The sequence below is a fragment of the Nicotiana attenuata genome, unplaced genomic scaffold (assembly GCF_001879085.1).
Source record: "Nicotiana attenuata strain UT unplaced genomic scaffold, NIATTr2, whole genome shotgun sequence".
Taxonomy (NCBI): Eukaryota; Viridiplantae; Streptophyta; class Magnoliopsida; order Solanales; family Solanaceae; genus Nicotiana; species Nicotiana attenuata.
Window position 1 is genome coordinate 68,947 of NW_017674837.1, and position 6,536 is coordinate 75,482.

At 43.1% G+C, this 6,536-nt stretch overlaps 1 long non-coding RNA gene across 1 annotated transcript in view; it reads right to left on the reverse strand.

Moving 5' to 3' along the window:
* The window catches only part of LOC109219333, a 71,037-nt gene extending 65,105 nt beyond the window's left edge, over positions 1-5,932 (reverse strand). The window contains exon 1 of the long non-coding RNA XR_002066921.1: positions 5,904-5,932. This is a non-coding gene — a long non-coding RNA (uncharacterized LOC109219333). The remainder of the gene's footprint in view (positions 1-5,903) is intronic.
* Positions 5,933-6,536: the final 604 nt, after the last annotated feature.

The following is a 6,536-nucleotide window of genomic DNA, read 5'->3' on the forward strand; positions in this document are numbered from 1 at the left end:
GGCAGCCATGTCATGCTTTGAAGATTTGGAGGCAGTTACCTATATGGTGTGACGTGTGAGGTGTACACTGATCACAAGAGTCTGCAGTACTTGTTCAAGCAGAAGGAGTTGAACTTGAGGCAGAGGAGGTGGTTGGAGCTATTGAAGTATTATGATGTTACCATTTTGTACCACCCGGGGAGAGCCAATGTGGTTGCCGATGCATTGAGTAGGAAGTCCGCCAGCATGGGTAGTCTTGCTTATATTCCGGTCAGCCAGAGGCCGCTTGCTTTAGATGTTCAGGCCTTGGCCAATTGATTTGTGAGGTTGGATATTTCTAAGCCTAGCAGGGTGTTAGCTTGCACGGTCGCTCGTTCGTCGTTGTTGGAGCGTATCCGTGATCGGCAGTTTTATGATCCCCATTTGTGTGTCCTGAGAGACACGGTGCAGTGTGGAGGTGCCACGAAGGTGACCTTAGATGATGATGGTGTTTTGAGGTTTCAGGGGCGAGTTTGTGTGCCCAATGTCGATGGGATTCGAGAGTTGATCTTAGCGGAGGCCCATAGTTCTCGGTATTCTATTCACCCGGGCGCCGCGAAGATTGTATCAGGACTTGCGGCAGCATTATTGGTGGCGTAGAATGAAGAAAGATATAGTTGCATATGTGGCTCGATGTTTGAACTGTCAGCAGGTTAAGTATGAGCATCAGAGGCCTAGTGGTTTGTTTCAGAGGATTGAGCTCCCGAGTGGAAGTGGGAGAGGATTACCATGGATTTCGTTACTGGACTTCCGATGACTCGGAAGAAGTTTGATGCTATTTGGGTCATTGTTGATAGGCTGACCAAGTCAGCGCATTTTATTCCTGTTGCAGCCACCTATTCATCGGAGAGGTTAGCTGAGATCTACGTCCGAGAGATTGTTCGCCTTCATGGGGTGCCGGCATCTATCATTTCGGACCGGGGTACGCAGTTACCTCGCGTTTTTGGAGAGCAGTTCAGCAGGAGTTGGGCACCCAGGTTCAGTTGAGCACAGCGTTCCACCCTCAGACGGACGGCCAGTCCGAGAGGACTATTAAGATATTGGAGGATATGCTCCGAGCCTGTGTCATCGATTTTGGAGGCTCGTGGGACCAGTTTTTGCCTTTAGCAGAGTTCGCCTACAACAACCGCTACCAGTCCAGCATTCAGATGGCTCCATATGAGGCGTTGTATGGTAGGCGATGTCGGTCTCCAGTCGGATGGTTTGAGCCCGGAGAGGCTCGGTTATTGGGTACAGATTTAGTTCAGGAGTCCTTGGATAAGGTCAAGATCATTCAGGACGGGCTTCGTTCGGTTTAGTCACGGCAAAAGAGTTATGCAGATCGTAAGGTTCGGGATGTAGCTTTTATTGTTGGTGAGCGGGTCTTGCTCCGAGTGTCGCCTATGAAGGGCGTGATGAGATTTGGGAAGAAGGGCAAGCTTAGCCCTAGGTTCATTGGGCCATTTGAGATTCTCGATCGTATGGGAGAGGTGGCTTATAGACTTGCCTTGCCGCCTAGCTTGTCAGCCGTGCATCCAGTGTTTCATGTGTCCATACTTCGGAGGTATCACGGCGATCCAGCTCACGTGTTAGATTTCAGCACTGTCCAGTTGGACAAGGACCTATCTTATGAGGAGGAGCCGGTAGCTATTCTAGACCGGCAGGTTCGACAGTTGAGGTCGAAGAGTTTTCCTTCAGTGCGTGTCCAGTGGAGAGGTCAGCCTCCTGAGGCATCGACCTGGGAGTCCGAGTCTGATATGCGGAGCCGTTATCCTCATCTATTTCCCGACTCAGGTACTTCTTTCTTTTGTCCGTTCGAGGACGAACGGTTGTTTTCGAGGTGGAGGATGTGACGACCCAAAGGGTCATCACCTGTTTCCTCTTCTTTCCGCCCTTTCGAGGCCTTGAAAACCTTATTTTTACTTGCCTCGATTTGCGTGCGCAGTCCGGGCGCGTAGCCGGAAAGATTATATGTTAAATTCTGTGAAAAATTTAAAAATGTAGTTTTAAAATGATTAAAGTTGACTTCGGTCAACATTTTTTGTAAACGGACCCGGACCCGTGATTTGACGGTCCCGGAGGGTCCGTAGAAAAATATGGGACTCGGACATATGCCCGGAGTCGAATTCCGAGGTCTAGAGCCCGAGAAAAGAATTTTTCTGTGAAATTGTTTTTCTGAAATTATTAAGGAAAATGGAAATGAAAATTGATTAAAAGACTGTGGTATCGGGCTCGTATTTTGGTTCCGACGCCTGGTACAAGTCTTATATATGGTTTAAGCGCTTTCTGTGGAATTTGGTCGAAATCGGACGTCATTTGACGTGTTTCGGACCTAAATATCTAAAATTTGAAGTTTATAAAGTTTGATGAAAAAGTGATGATTTTGAGGTTCGATTCCTCGTTTATGATATTATTTTGGCGATTTGATCGCACGGTTAAGTTCGTAGGATGTTGTTGAGTTAGTGTGTGTGATTGGTTAGGAGCCCCGAGGGCTCAAGAGTGTTTTCGGAGGTGTTCGGGGTGTTTTTAAACTTAGAAATATAGCAGGTTTTCCTTCAGCTGTTGCAGGCCAGGTTTGTTCTTCGCGTTCGCGGTCGCCCTTACGCGATCGCGATGCTGGCCGGGTCCCCTTCTTCGCGTTCGCGAACCTATTCCCGCGTTCGCGTAGCTTTAGTTCCACCTTCTTCGCGTTCGCGAACTAATTCACGCGTTCGCGTAGTTACAGTTCCTCCCTCACCACGTTCGCGAGTCTCTCCACGCATTCGCGTAGAGCATTTCCCTGGACCCCCCAGTCTTTCTCTTTGCGTTCGCAGCCTCCTCATCGCGAAAGCGATGGTCTGTTGAATTAATTCTTCGCGAACGCGGCCCCTTTCCCGTGAACGCGAAGGGCATTTTTGCCCAGTTAATTTTAAAAGCTCAAAACAGACCCATTACGGGATTATTCCCATTTCTTCATAAAACTTGTCTTCTCCAAGCTCTAGGGGCGATTTTTGAAGCTCTTCTTCACCAAAGTCTTTGGGTAGGTAATTTTCCACATAATTCCTTCACTTTTCTTCATTAATTACTGAATTCCTAGACCTAAATCATGAAATCAAAGTAAAAATTAAGGGTTTTGGGTAGAGCTAGGGTCTTGAGAATTTTGGGTGATTCAACCTCAATTTGGGGTCGAATCTTAAAACAAATTGCCTATTTGAACTCGTGGGGTTATGGGTGATTGGGTTATGGTCCGAGCCTCGTGTTTGGACCATGTGGGCCCGGTGTCGAATTTTGGAATTTTGGGTAGAAAGCTTAGAAATTCATATTTAGGCATTGGGTTTAGTTTGTTTAGCTATTATTAATATTGTAAAGTCATTATTTCAAAGATTTGACTGAGTTGGAGCCGAATTCGAGGGATAAAGCTATACTAGAGGCTTGAGTTGATTTTGGAGCATTTGAGGTAAGTGTTTGATCTAACTTTGGCTTGAGGGAATAGGATTAGAGTATTATTTGCTAATTGCTAAATGTTGAGTACGGTGTATAGGCATGGTGACGAGTATCTATACACCGGTGTCTAGCATGACCGTGAGTCCTTATTTGTCCTTATTTGGAATTCGGTAGTGACTCTTCCTTGTTAATTGATGGTTTCTATATGATATGAAGAGAATGAGAAGGAAATATGATTTGTCAACTTCTTGGAGCGTTGGCTCGATTTTTGACTTAATTATAAAGTAAGAAATGAACGTAATAGAAAGAGATGTGATTATTCACTTGCCGGGATGTTTGAGTATATTGATTATNACATTCCGTGCCATGTTTTTATTATTAATGCACGAAGGAACATTCCGCGCCATATTTTGACTATACTTGCACGAAGGAACATTCCGTGCCATATTTTGACTATACTTGCACGAAGGAACATTCCGTGCCATGTTTTGATTATTTTTGCACGAAGGAACATTCCGTGCAATGTCTTGATTATATTTGCACGAAGGGTCATTCCGTGCCATGTTTTGATTATATTTGCACGAAGGGTCATTCGGTGCCATGTTTTGATTATATTTGCACGAAGGGTCATTCCGTGCCATGTCTTGATTATATTTGCACGAAGGGTCATTCCGTGCCATGTTTTGATAATATTTGCACGAAGGGTCATTCCATGCCATGTTTTGATTATATTTGCACGAAGGGTCATTCCGTGCCATGTCTTGATTATATTTGCACGAAGGGTCATTCCGTGTCCATGTTTTGATTATATTTGCACGAAGGGTCATTCCGTGCCATGTTTTGATTATATCTGCACGAAGGGTCATTCCGTGCCATGTTTTGATTATTTAAGCACGAAGGAACATTCTGTGCCTTGATTTGATTACAATTGCACGAAGGATTATTCCATGCCATGATATGAGAGTTATGTGAGGAAAAGCACGAAGGTTGATGCCGTGCACTTTATTTGATTGCTTTTGATGAGAATGAGAGTAAAAGCATGAAGGTTGATGTCGTGCAACTGTTAATTTTCCTACTCTCATTAATTATTGTTATTGTACGGTTTCTTGCATAAATTGCTGAGTTTATATACGGACTGTACTTCCCCCATAGTATGCTCCCTCCCTCCTAACTGTTTAATTTCTGCATTCTTTCCTTTTATTGCATATATATGTATTGAACTGCACAGGTTGGTTTGGTAGTCCTGTCTAGCCTCGTCACTACTTCGCCGGGGTTAGGCCAGGCACTTACCAGCACATGGGGTCGGTTGTGCTGATGCTACACTTCTGTGCTCTTTTGCACAGCACGGTACCGGAGTAGCTTTTGGACCACAGCAGTATTTGACTGGGAGTTGATTTCAGTCCAGGGACATTCGAGGTAGCCTTGCTGGCGTCCGCAGGCCGGAGTCCCTTCCTATCTTATTTAGTTTGTTATCACTTGTACCAAAGCAAACAGTATTGTACCTTGTTCAGACTTTGTATGTAGTATTCGATAGACGTTCGTGAGTTAGTGACTCCAGTCTTGGGTAGAGGTTGAAATTGAATTTTCGCATTTCTTTTTAGTTTATTTATACTTAAGACTTCCGCTTTAATTTAAATGACTCGTTTTATTTATATTGTTGAGATGTTATCGGACATGTTTTAATACTTGGCTTGCCTAGCTCTGATTAGTAGGCGCCATCACGACTCCCGAGGGTGAAAAATCCGGGTCATGACATGTTGTTGGTATTGTTGTTGTTGTTACTTGTAATAGGGATTTGGTATGCTGGCAGGTGGTGTAGCTGCCAAAACATGCAGTTTCTCCCAAAATTATACCCAGAAAAGCGACCAACTTTGGTCTCTTTTTAGTCGCTTTAAAAATTAATTTTCTGGGCAATAGCGACCAAAGTTGGTCGCCTTTTACCCAGATTTCTAAAAAAGCAACCAACCTTGGTCGCTATTCTATTAAAAAAAACAATTTCTGGAACTATAGCGACCAACTTTGGTCGCTTATATTTTTAAAAAAAATTAAATTCTTGAAATTAGCGACCAACTTTGGTCACTTATTTTTAAAAAAAAAAAAATAGCGACCAACCTTGGTCTCTATTTTCCAGATTTTAAAATATATATTTGGATTAGAGACCAAAGTTGGTCGCTTTTTTATGATTAATAATAAATAAAGAAAACGTATTTTACATTTAGAGACCAACTTTGGTCGCCAAAATTATATTATTAAAATAATAAAGCGACCAAAGTTGATCGCAATAGTCAATACCCGGAATATTTGGTCCTTTTACCTTAGAGACCAAAGTTGGTCGCTAATTAGCGACCAGCTTTGGTCCCTAAAATAAAGGGACCAGCAATATAGCGACCAGGCATGTTTGGTCTCTTTTTGGCCTATAAGCGACCAACTTTGGTCGCTTTTTGTGGTCACTTTTTACCGGATTTCTAGTAGTGGATCTCAACAGAAACAAGATCATCTGAGAGTTGTTTCAATGGCTCGGCCAGTAAACTGAGTAAAGTATGAGCCCCGACTGGCATTGCCGGAACCCTCCACATTGAGATAAGAGCTGTTGGGTTTTGGATGTATTTAATTAATATATTAAATACTTAAAAGAGGGTGAATGGGAAATGGAGAAAAATAAAATTTTTGAGTGAAATTTTAAGTTCCCCCCCCCCCCCAGAGGCAAATGGGCATTGTCCCATATTGGAAGAGGAAGAGGTTTTTTATGGGTATATAAGCAATTGCTCTTCTTCTAGCTCTTAAAGAGTTGAGAAGAAGGAAAGCCTCACGCCGTCGTCATCGTCGCTCGCTCGGCTCGGCTTCGGCTACGGCTACGGCTTCGGCTTCGGCTTCGGCTTCGAATTCGGATTCGGATTCGGATTTGGTCAAATGATCGATTGATTGATTAACTTTTTGGACCAAATTTATTTGTTAAAAGTAAAATATTAAGAGAAATGTTATTAAATATTTGTTTTAATAACAGAATATTAATATTAATATTAATATTAAATCCTATCCGTTTTTCTGTTTTGGTAACAGAAAAGTAACTACCCTCTTCAATTTTTCCTCTTTATTTTCCCTCTTTATTGTTGAGT